The sequence below is a fragment of the Vulpes lagopus genome, chromosome 8 (genome assembly GCF_018345385.1).
Source record: "Vulpes lagopus strain Blue_001 chromosome 8, ASM1834538v1, whole genome shotgun sequence".
Lineage (NCBI taxonomy): Eukaryota > Metazoa > Chordata > Mammalia > Carnivora > Canidae > Vulpes > Vulpes lagopus.
The window spans coordinates 3,348,464-3,360,495 of NC_054831.1; the positions used below are offsets into that span (position 1 = coordinate 3,348,464).

A 12,032-nucleotide genomic window follows, 5' to 3' on the forward strand; every position below is an offset into this window, starting at 1 on the left:
AAAAAAAAAAAACCCTCTAAACTTCATTCCCTTTGCCACCAGGGGCCCAGCCCAAAAGGTGACGACTGAGTGGAAGAGGTGGATTTCTTTTCAAGAGTTGGGGTTTGCAGGAGTCCGGCTAAAGGCTTGTAGGGTGAAGACAGTATTCGGTGGGTGACATCAGCCTGCAGCCGGGGCCAGAAGCAACAGAGCACAGGGAGTCTGGTTTTCATTTACAGTTGGGTCAGGCCCACAGTGGGGAGGGGGAGAGGAGGGGTCGGGAGGAGGGGAGGGGAGAGGAGGAGGAGGAGGAGGAGGAGGAGGAGGAGGAGCTGCCTGGATCCCTGGATCGGGTCCAGTTCGGAGCTCAGTCTTCCCCCAAAGGCCACTCAGTTCTCCTGCGCTCCAGGCTCCGGCGAGGACGCCAGGGTTTCCTCTCCTGCAGACAGGAAAGCAGCCGCCGCGAGTGGGGAAAGCCATGCGAACCTAGGTGACTACCGAGGCCCGGGACGTAGCCTTCTTCAGATTTGCTCAGGGTAAGTGTGCGCCGTCTGCTTCCCGGAGCCTGCGGGCAACAAGGAGACGGGCCCCGGGAAAGCACTTCTGGGGGGCCCTCGCGGTCGCTGTTCCAGACGTGTTCCTGGCCCTCGGGGGATCCGCTGGGTGTTCCTCTCACTCTGTGGCCCCGGGGCTCCCCCGGTTGGCCGAGGGCGGCCGTCGCGGGGCGCCCGGGGGCTTGCTGTGCCCATCCTGCGCTTGCCCCTCCGCCGGGATGCCCGGCTGGCCCTCTGACGTCCCCTCACCCTCGCAGACTCCGGGGGAATGTGCTTGGTTAGCAGAAGCGCCTTGGTGAGGGTTCAAGGGCTCCCTGTGGAGCAGCAGCCCATTGGGAGCCGCTGTCTCCCAGGTGGGTGCGGCAGGTGGGCTTCCCCCCCGGGACCTCGCATGCGCTGTCCTCGGGGGCTCGGGGTGACTTTGGTGCCCCGGCTCAGGGCCAGGTCAAGAGTTCCTCGACCGGTACCACCCGGGCTTCCTCTTTTCAGGAACCCGAGGTCACCTTTGGAGTCTCTGCCCTGGGCCGGGAGGGGGGTGGTTGCAGAAAGGAGCTGCCGAGGTCAGAGGAGGAGAAGGTGTTTGGAGTTGGGGTGGCAGGCCCCGTGGATAAGGCAGGGCTCCTGGGGTTGAGAGGCCGGCCCGGGTTGCCCAGATGGGGTGTGGGTGCCAAGCTGGGAGCCCAAGGCCTGTTGCCCATCTGGGACGCCCAGGATGGAAAGTGCTCCCTGACAGCTGCCAGCCTGCTTTGGGGACTGGTTTCAAGCATTAGAGAGTGGACCAGGGTGGGGTCCCTGGGAGGGCCCAGGGGAGTACAGGGGAGTGTGACACAGATCAGCATTTCACACTTAGAGGTTGGTCTGGAGTCCAAGAACAAGCTGCTGTGAGCGCAGGGGTGTGTCCTGCTCCCAGAGGGAGCGCAGGGGTGCTGACCCATGCCAGCCAGCTTCTCACCCAGCACACAGCTCTCTCCACCCAAGAAGTGTAGGATCTGAGAGCTGCAAAGGTGCTCAGAGCCCTTGGGCAGATCCTTCTCAACCTCCCAGGGCACCCATTCTTCCCCTTGCCCTTTATTTTTAAAGATTTTATTCATTTATTCGTGAGACACATAGAGAGAGGCAGAGACAGAAGCAGGCTCCCTGCAGGACTCGATCCCAGGACCCCGGGGTCACGCCCTGAGCCAAAGGCAGATGCCCAACCACTGAGCCACCCAGGTGTCCCCCAGGGCACCCATTCTTAAGACTTCAAAAAAATCGAGACAGAAATGGCTTTAAAAATCAAATATTCTTGGGTCCTGACCGAAGTTATATTGCAAAGCAGTTGGCTGCTGGACATTATCAGAACTTCTGAGTTCTTTGCTGGGCCAAAGACAATGGCAGAGATTCTTGGTTGGAAGCCACTGAGGTGTGGCTCCCTGGTTTGGAAGATGCAGAATCCGAGGCGGGGGCTCTGAGATGCTAAATCACTTGCAGAGGCTGCAGAACCAGTGGGTGGCTGAGATCTTCACCATTTCAGGGAAGCAGATGGCCCAGCAATGGAGGATCCCATTGCTGATTTACATCTGGATTGGAACGGGCCATGTGTTAGGTTCCCCCCAGAGGACAGCGTTCTTCTGTCCTATTCTACTCTAAGTAATGGGGAAATGGGTTTATGCTCCCTCGGACTCTCCAAGATATGGAGAAAAGGTGCTAGGAACTTGCTGGCAGGCAGGGGCGTGGGCTACAGGACTGGAGTGCTGGACCGGAGTGGGCTTCCCTCATTCAGGCCACCTCTGGGGCTGGGGGCCACCGGGGTGGCATTTGTACTTTACTTCATTCTTAACCTGGACTTGCTGCCGAGGGTGAAGACACAGGGATGTGGAGGCTGAGGGGCTTTTGTAGGAACTCAACATATAGGAATGGTCTCGTGGTCTTGAGCATCTTTGTTGAGGCCAGGGGTTGTCATTACCGCGAGTCTTATTTTTCTCTTTCCCCAACTCCAGCAGAGACATTGGGTGGAGAACAGGGTCTGGGGGAGAAGGCCACACCAAGCTGGAGAAGTGTGGCCATCCCGCCTTTTTCCTATGGGGGAATTGGAGGGAGTGGCCACCCCACCTTCCTGGGAGGTGGCCGGGGAAGCCTCTAGAAGGGTTAGCCTTTGGCTTCCAGCTCTTGGAAGGATGTGTGCCCCACCCCACCATGCTTGTGGGTCTCAGCCGATGGAAATATGGCAAATGTCCAAACGAGAGGTTTTCAGGGCATTTTTGATAGGAGATCTTTCTGGATAGAAATGCCTTTATTTCTGCACCTCCCTTTATTCTGTCCACAGGAGCCCCTTCGGTCATTTTTGTAGCTTAGAACCTAACACATCACTGATGATCAAGTAGGAAGAAACCCCTCTAATGATTGATTTGTGGCTCAAATGAAGCTCCCTGTCTGACGGTAGTTTTGGGTCAGGGGGCTGCAGGGGGCACTGCTGGAAGCCGGCTTGCCATTCGGGTCCTCCATCCAGTCCCTTTTGAAAGTTGCTAGAGAGTTCCTGCTGGGGAGCTTCCGGCCTGTGAGCTTGCTCAGCATGTTTAGACAAGGAGATAAAGTATGGTCCCTACCAGCAGCCTGTGTCACCACCCACTTGCATGTGAAATTCCACAGTTAGGGTTTATAAGTCACCAGCAAGCCACAAAGTCTGTCCCATGGGACCGCCTCGCAGGCATGCCAATGACCTCAGCCCAAAGTTTTATTTGACAATTCATTTCGGTCACTGTTCTTCTCGGAGGAACCCGAGAGGATTTGTTAGGTCTTGGAGAAGAATCCACGGCGGTCCCACGGGCTCTCATGGTGCCCTCGCCGTGGAAAGCAGGCAGGAAAAGCCGCTCCGCCGTGGCACCAACAGCCGACAGCTCCAGGAGTGACCTGACATTAGAAAAAAAAAAAAAATCCCGATAGTAGCTCTAGCTGAGGAAATGGAGGCCCAACATAATTCCAGTTTCAAGGCAGGAAGCTTTAAAAAATTGCTGCTAATTCAGACCGCTTGCAACTAGACAAGGACGCTTCTCTTCTTCCCCCGCATTTCCAGATATGATGTCTGTCTTTCCAGTGTAAAAATTCTGGAAGGTTCTCCTCCGCTTTAAGGAAAAGATGCTGCTTGCTTCCTCTAATGCATGGGGGATGATCGCCCCCCACTCAGCACGCACAGCGTCCTGTTTATGGGGGCTTTCCACATTATGTCCATTTTTGGAAGCATAATTTTTCTTTTGTATGTTATTTTGTTGGAGTTTGATTTGCCAACATATAGCATCGCACCCAGTGTTCATCCCATTAAGTGCCCCCCTCAGTGCCCGTTTAACACCTTCTGGTTTCAGAGCTCAATTCTGGGCGGGAGATGAAATTAGGAGCGAGCACCCTCATCCCCGGGGGGGAGCCTATCCTGAACACGCAGCCGGGTTTTCTTTCCTCTAGAGGGCGGTGTATCCTTCCAAGCTCTAGAAAAATCTCCAAGGGGTGGGAGTCCTTCAGGGTGGGGTTCTGGGTTTGCAGGCAGTAGGTCCATAGCCATCTCAGCAGGGCTCACGGGTAACTTCAGACTGTTTAAACACATGTATTTTTATTTTTATTTATTTTTATTTTTTATTTTATTTATTTTTTTTTAACACATGTATTTTTATTTTTATTTTTATTTTTTTTTAACACATGTATTTTTAAATGGGACTGTAATATCTGAAGTAGAACTAAATTTAGGATTTTTACATTTTTTTCTGTGCTCAGACACTGAGGTGAAATTATGCCTTGAAATGAGGCACTCTGCCCTCTCGAATAATTTCACGACACGGACACTAACCAAATAAGAGCTTATAAGAGAAACATTTTGCCCTCATCTCCTGAGAAAAGTTTAAATGGACAGTAAGTGGCTTCAGAACCCAAGCGAGTTTGCATTTTCAGGCCGTGCGGTCTCCAGGTAGGATTCCTGAACTTTAAAACTGGCAGGAATGACGTTCAGATGAGCTGATTCCGTCACTCCCCCCAAATCCCCAGACTTTTCACTGCCAGCCCTTTGCTACTTTCTCCCAATAGGCAACGTACTTGATTGAGCCTGTTTTAAAGAATTCTTGCAGACTATCATTATGAATGTCCCATTTTAAATCTTTGTTAATAATAATAATATATATATTAAATATATATATATATATCTTACTGACTCTCAGACGTAGGGTTAGCCTAGGCTTTTGGCCTGAGCTAGCCACAGTCGGGCTCCTGAGCAACAGAACTCAAAGAGAAGGTACCTAACCCTCTGGTGGGTCCCCGTGGTCCCATATTTGTTCAAGCTTGATAAGCCCTGCAGTGCTCCCCGGGTGTACATGGGGGCTGTGGGGCTTGAGGAGGGCTGCGGGGTGGGAGGGGGAGATTGAGATGGAGACTCCACCCTCTGCTTGGCAAATATGTGATTTCCACTTGGCTATTTTCAATATCAAAAAAATGATTCCTTTGGTGGATGCTTTCCACGCCCTTGACATTTCGGACGCTCAGAGAGGTGATTTACTGGCCTGAGGTCACAGCTCTAGTAGCAGAGCACAGTCAGCATTTCTGGGCGCTCCTGCCCATATTAATGTGAGCCCGTAAGCAGATACCCGGGACCAGGGATAGCAAGGAAGTAAAAGCCGTTAGAGAATATTTTAGGGTCTCCCATGTGAGGAAAGGCGCCCCTTCCCATTGACCAGTCTTCTACGGAGTAGTGTATTCTAAGTTGAGTTAGCAGAGAGTTATTGTTTAAAAAAAAAATCTTCAAGAGGAGAAAAATAAGACAAACATGAAAAAATTTGCCAAACCCTTTCCCAAAGGTAAATTGTGAGTCTTTTGTGGGGGGGTCCGGCCGCCTCTAGCGTTGTGTGATCCCGCTGCCTTCCCTAAATGCTCAGACTCACGGCCGTTGAGGGGGTGCAGGCGGGCAGGGGAAAGCGCAGTGGGAACCAGCTCTGAGAAATTTCCCTGGGGTGCACTATACATTTAGTTTTCACGGATCCAGAGCGTCGAGAATTGGCCACTGGAAGGCAAGAGCTCATGGGTCCATTTAATTTGAAAATTAAAAATTGAACAGCAGCTGGAGATGACTCAGGTCTCAAGGGAAGCCATTCCAGGAAACTGGTTTTTCTCTTCTGCAATCTTCATCAGTTGATTCAGCAGCCTGGGTCCAGCACCCAGAGCTAGAGCCAGCTGGGCCGAGGCTCACAGATTGCCCCATGTGCCCCTGGGGGGTTCTCTGTTTGTCATGGGGTCAGGGGGAGACCCAGCCCCGGTCAGTCCCAGGGAAACAGATGGAAGGAAATCGTAGCAGGACCCCATCTGTCCGAGTGTCTATCAGTTAGCCTTATTTTACACATAAATTAAGTGAGCCTGGGGAGATTAGCCGACCATTACTGGTAGAGAGGTAAGGAAGTAGAATTTTTCCAGGCTGTTACCCCAAGTCCAGTGTGGATAATATTGAATTAGACGTTTCAACTTAATTTTTTTTATAAAGTCTATTTTAAAATAATTTTCTCTTCCAGACTTGATGGTGATTCAGAGTAGAAAGCAAAAATGTTTAATTTGTCCTTACTAGAGTGAGAACGTTTTAGCCTCTTTGAGTCATTCTGCAGTGGCACAGCAGAGTCCGTGGCCAGGGAAGGCGGGGTTGGGGGGGGGTGCGGAGGCCAGTGCCAGCCTGGGGCAGCAGCCCCGTGCCTCTTGGAGCGGGACGGATGTTTGTGCAATTTCTTCTGAAGTGTTTTCGAAGGTACTCTCTGCCTTGATGTTAAATCTGATCTAGCCTCTGCTGAATGTTTATCATTAGCAGTATAAATGGAGAAAAAGCCGTGCCTGGCTGCCTTGTCTTCAAGAGGGCAAGATGTTTTCTACATGTGCATGGTGGTGTCAGGCTTTTCCAGCTGCAGCAGACGTGGAACCTTCTGCTTCTTGGTTATTACCGTGTACCCTAGGAATCTGTCTTTTAAATCAATTTCCAAATATCTGGCAGCTCATCGAGAGGTTCTTCAGGTTGCCTTTATGGGGGGAAGGAAGCTCACCCCGATAGTGCTCAGCACACACTCACACATGACCTCATGCAGGAAGGAGGCCACTTGCAGGGGGGACATCCAAACAGCTTCCCCCTTTCTGTATTGCTCTGTTTAAATGCATGAGCTGCTGAACGGGTATCGTTTTACTTGATTTTACCAGGAGGAGCCAGAGGTGAAAGATCTTGGGTTGGCTACTGAGTGTCTAACAAGGACATGGTGGGTGGCAGCAAGGCCGAGCCAACACACATAATCAGAAGAGTTAACATTTCGCTATCACAGGAAACACGTTCGGATCCTGGGTCAAACCGATAATGGTTTACAGATACGTATGCGCGGCTCATACTCTCTTGTGCATTTTCACAGAAGGGAAAGATGAGGTTCAAGTTGTAAAATAAACAGTTAAAAGACCACCTTCCGATTTGGGGGCGGGGCGGTTTCTCCAGATGTTCCAATGCACTTGCTTTTGAGGACTCCCCCAAAGTTCTTTCAAGTGGCAGGAATCCATTAAATTCCACCTTCTTCCTTTCCTAACAGAGGACCTGATAAGTTCGCTTTTCAGGGCACTTGAGTGGCTCAGTCGGTTAAGAGTCTGCCTTCAGCTTGGGTCCTGATCCTGGGGTCCTGGGATCGAGCACCACGTCGGGCTCCCCTTTCCCTCTCCCTTTCTCTCTGTGCGCTCTCTCTCTCTAATAAATAAATCTTAAAAAAAAAAAAATCCTCTATTTACTTCCTCCTCCCAGTGAGGGGCAGGTGAGGAGGACTCCTTACCCAGGATTCCTACAAGAAGGGAAGGGGAGTAAGAGAAGGAGGGAGAAGGAGGGTGACTGCCAACTCAAGACCCTTAGGGTTTCCTGAAGTGTGACTTCTCCTCTCACAGCAGATAGGACACATGCCGGCCTGGTCTTCAACGATTTCCGTAGCTCTCACTTTCCACAGGACATCAGAGTTAACAGAAGTCCCGGAACTTGATAGGAGGACCAGCCTGACTTTAAAACAGCCGTGTTCGGAGAAGACCCGATAAATGCCCTCAAAATGAGGCCTCTGGATATATTTAAGCCTTTGTTTCAAAATGATTTCCTTGTGTGCATGTGTGTGTCTCTTTCTTAAAAAAAGATTTCCAGACATGGAAAATGAAAAAGCTTTTGAGTAGACTTTATGAAAACTAATTTCATGGAGTTGCAAAATAGCTTGGGAAAGTCTTTGGAATACGACCCAGTACGATTGCGAGTCCGAGGTCTCTGTGAGGCAACCTTTGTAAGAAGAGGTATCTTTGCTTCAAATGGAAAGGCACCTCGAATCCTCTTCAGAATGAGGCAGAGCAGGGAAAGGCATTACTAACGCCAAATGGAAAGATAAGAGTGAAAATGAAGTTCTATGATCAAATCTGTTGCCTTCTGGACACAGAATCTGTGACACGAAGAAGCAGCGCCTCACCCCACCCAAGGGTTGCAAGCAGCCAATTCTGGTTTTTCTTTCATATTTAAAAGAATGGTGGCACACAAATGGATTCTATTGACACAGACTCTGTCCCCAGGGAAGTCTATTTTTTCCCTAGAAGAGATGGGGAGTTTCCTCGGGATTGGGGCCAGACCGGGCATGGTCTCTCAGGGTTTCCTGGGATTCTTCCCATGGGCTTTGCAAATGCAGACTTTGGTGAGGATTCTGGTTCTAACTTGTTTTATCCATGTGACCTTGGGCACAGCGCGTTGCCTCACCTGGTTTCAGTTTCCCGGCTATAAAATGGGCAGGGGGTGGGCGGGGTGCAGCCCTTGGGTTGTTGGAAGGAGGACATGAAATCCCACCGGCGAGATAGAAGTGCCCTAAATACTACTTGTGCCCTCTTGTCTCTATTTGCTGGGGTGATGAGGGAGTGGCTGCATCATTTCCCTTATTAATATGAGCAAGCCCGGTGATCATGTGGGAAGATGAGGTTTGACATCTTTTAACAACTTCACTTAAAAAACTTGGACTGCATGACATGATAAATAGAATAGATTTAATTGCAAACAGAAACATTAACAAATATTCAACAGCTGGGCTAGGAATACTTGAACCACATGACTGGCTCCCAAGCATGATGGCAAGAAAAGTGTGTGGGACCCAAGGCAGTTTCCCCACCTGGGAATCAGCTCGGCCAAACCACGTGAGCTCATCGGTCATGAGTGGGGCTTGGGTAACACAAGCATCGTCTCTAGGACAGGAAGAGCTTTTACCCTCTGTCCTCATGGCCCTCCCCTCCCCGCCCCTCCCTTCCCTTCTCCTTAATATCTGGGTAGATTTTAGAAAAGATAATTCTTGCGCCCTGCACACTCACTTCGTTACTTTGTGTTCTCAATGGGTAGCACTTCTTTTATGGGGTTACTCTTCTAAAGATGAATATCTCGGAAATAAAATAAATTTTACGTGTCATTTTCAACCAATTTAAAATTCATTTTCCTTAGAGGAGAGTTGAAGTGAGTAATGCCTCAGGAAGACGTTAGAGATTTCATCTCATTACAGTTTAGATTTTTTTTTTGAGCCTTATCGAAGATGGGAAAATTATTTTAGAGTTTCTCAATAGAGACCCTACTCAGGGTTTAATGTATGAGAGGATTCGTGGATTCCTCTTAGAATCTGACTTCTTAGATGTGATGCTGTGGAAGATGGAGGGATGATTAAAAAGCTGTTGGCAAACTGCTGAACGCCCAGTGTCCCCTGTTTATGAAGGTTGCCTTCGGGAGACCGGTGATACTCCCGTCCCACACCCAGCAGTGGGTGGGCAGATCTTGTCTCCCGTCCTGCTCTTTTCCACATGGAGTGCATGGCTCCGGTGATTACTGATGAGGCCCTATGGTTTTTCTCTTGCTCTAATTCTTAATCATGTATCTTGTGCATCAATCAAATATTTAAAACAACTGAGCTGGACACCCTGAAAGATTTGTATTAAAATTTTTCATGGAAGCAGTGATGCTATGGTGCTTACACTTTAGTGGGGAGGTAGACTAGATGCTTTCAGAGTCACATGCGACCATGGACCCCACTCTCAGAAAACCCTTTATACACAGATACAATTGCGCACCCATTTGTGGGAGGTTGACAGGTCTTTTGAAATTTGTGGATGCCATATTTAAAAAAAGGTTTTGACCTATTACAATATTGCAGGTTGTTTTAGAAAGAACTGGCTATATTTTTTGAAAGAATTTAAATGACGTGGACAATCTTTCCATAAAACAGTTTTCCAGTAGGATGCATTTTGATGATAGAAAAATCCAATGTTTAATTTTAATAGAAAGAATCAAGGATAATACCCTTGCAATGTACTTTTACATTGTTTTAAAGTGTATGTCCTCAGGGCACCTGGGTGGTGTGGTTGGTTAAGCCATGATGTCACATAGGATAGATTCCCCCCCCTTTTTTAAGGTTGAGTAATACTCCACTGTATGCATGTCTCATATTTATCTATTCATCCATTGATGGGCGTCTATATTGCTTCTACCTCTTGGCTATTGTAAGTAATTCTGCAACAAATTTGGGCGTACAGATATTTCTTCACAACCCCGTTTCAGTTATTTTAGGCATATGCTCTTTAGTGGGATTGCTGGATTATATGGTAATTCTATTTTTAACTTTTTAAGGAACCTCCATATAGTTTTCTATAGTGGCTGCACCATTTTGCATTCCAGCCAACAGGGCACCAAGTTTCCAATTTTCCTGCCTCCTCACTGATAATTGTTGTTAACTATTTTTTGATAGTAGTCATTCTAATGGGTGTGAGGTGATAGCTCATTGTGGTTTTGGTTTGCATTTTTCTGATGATGAGTCATGAGCATCTTCTCATGTGATTAATGGCCATTGGTGTATCTTCTTTGGAGAAATGTCTATTCAGGGATCCCTGGGTGGCGCAGCGGTTTGGTGCCTGCCTTTGGCCTAGGGCGCGATCCTGGAGACCCGGGATCGAATCCCACGTCGGGCTCCCGGTGCATGGAGCCTGCTTCTCCCTCTGCCTGTGTCTCTGCCTGTCTCTCTCTCTCTGTGTGTGACTATCATAAATAAAAAAAAAAAAGAAATGTCTATTCAAGCGCTTTTCCCATTCTTAAGTCAGATAATTATTATTTGTTACTGTTGTTGAGTTGTGGGATTTCTTTATATATTCCAGATTTGAACCCTTTGTCAGATACATGATTTGAGAATATATTCTCCCTTCTGTGGATTGCTTTTCACTCTGTTGATAGTTCCCTTTGCTGCACAGAAGTTTTTGTTTGATCTAATCCCAATTTGTCTATCCTTGCTTTCGTTGCACACACTTTTGGTGTCGTGTCCAGGAAATCATTGCCAAATTCAATGTTATGAAGATCCTTACATTTTCTTCTAGGAATTTTATACTTTCAGGTCTTAATGTTTAGGTCTTTAGTCCATCTTGAGATGGTTTTTGTACATGTTGTAAGGTAAGCATCTAATTTTGTTCTTTTGCGTGGGGATATACATTTTTCCTGGCACCATTTGTTGAAGAGGCTGTTCTTTCCTTATCATGTAGCTTTGGCACCCTGATGAAGGATCATTTGACACATACATGGGATTGAAGTTATTTCTGGGATTTCTATTTTGTTTCATTGGTCCATATGTCTGTCTTTATTCTAGTGCCATTCTGTTTTGATTACTATAGCTTTGTAATATGTTTTGAAATCAGGAAATGCAACATCTCCAGCTATATTTTTCTTCCCCAAGACAGTGGTGGCTCTTCTGGGTCTTTTGAACTTCCATATGATTTTTGGATTTTTTCCCCTATTTCTACGGAAAAAAAAATGCCATTGGGATTTTGATAGAGTGGGGGTGTTTTTGAGCTGGGGTGTGGAGATGATGCAGTTAGCAGGGCAGAGGTCTGGTGACACAGGCTACTGAGCCCATCTGAACATGAGCTTGGCCAATTGGAAGTCATGTGTGTAGCCACCAGCTGAATGGGAGACCAGGTAGGAAGATAGTCAACCCTCAGGTCTGCCTTCACAGGCTTGCTAATTCAGTGTCCCTGCACTTGTTCCATTCTGAGATTGGTGGTTGGCACACAGCAGGTTTTCTTGGGGAAAAAATTGCCCACCACAGAGTAAGGGCAAGATTTGAAGTGGTCCCAGAAGTCACGGTTGTGTTTTGCATACAGTCTGATTTGGGCAAAGCCCATTTTTTTTTGTAAACAGTAAGGATTCTTGCAAATGGGGTCTACAAAATTCAGCTGGGTATCACAGACCTGTCCCTTTCTGTGCCCACAAGTTCCTTGACTCTTGACTCTTTCTGCCATTTTTTTTTTTAAAGTTTCTGCCATTTGTTTGGTGACTTGCTGTCCTCCTTAATCTGAGAGGAAGGAAAATTTAATTGCATTTTTTTTAAAGCTACAACAAAAGGGATATAATCACTAGACTCAAAGAGTCTCATTTATTGTTTAGTCAAAACCAGTTTTCACAAAAAGGGATAAATCCTTGATGCACTAGCTTGTAATCTGAGTATC

General features: G+C 47.8%; 1 protein-coding gene across 1 annotated transcript in view; it reads left to right on the forward strand.

Moving 5' to 3' along the window:
* The first annotated feature begins 332 nt into the window (after positions 1–332).
* COL6A3 (collagen type VI alpha 3 chain) overlaps positions 333–12,032 on the forward strand; it is a 78,625-nt gene continuing 66,925 nt past the window's right edge. Inside the window, exon 1 of the mRNA XM_041766094.1 lies at positions 333–515. The gene's annotated coding sequence lies outside the window, so the exon portion shown is untranslated. The remainder of the gene's footprint in view (positions 516–12,032) is intronic.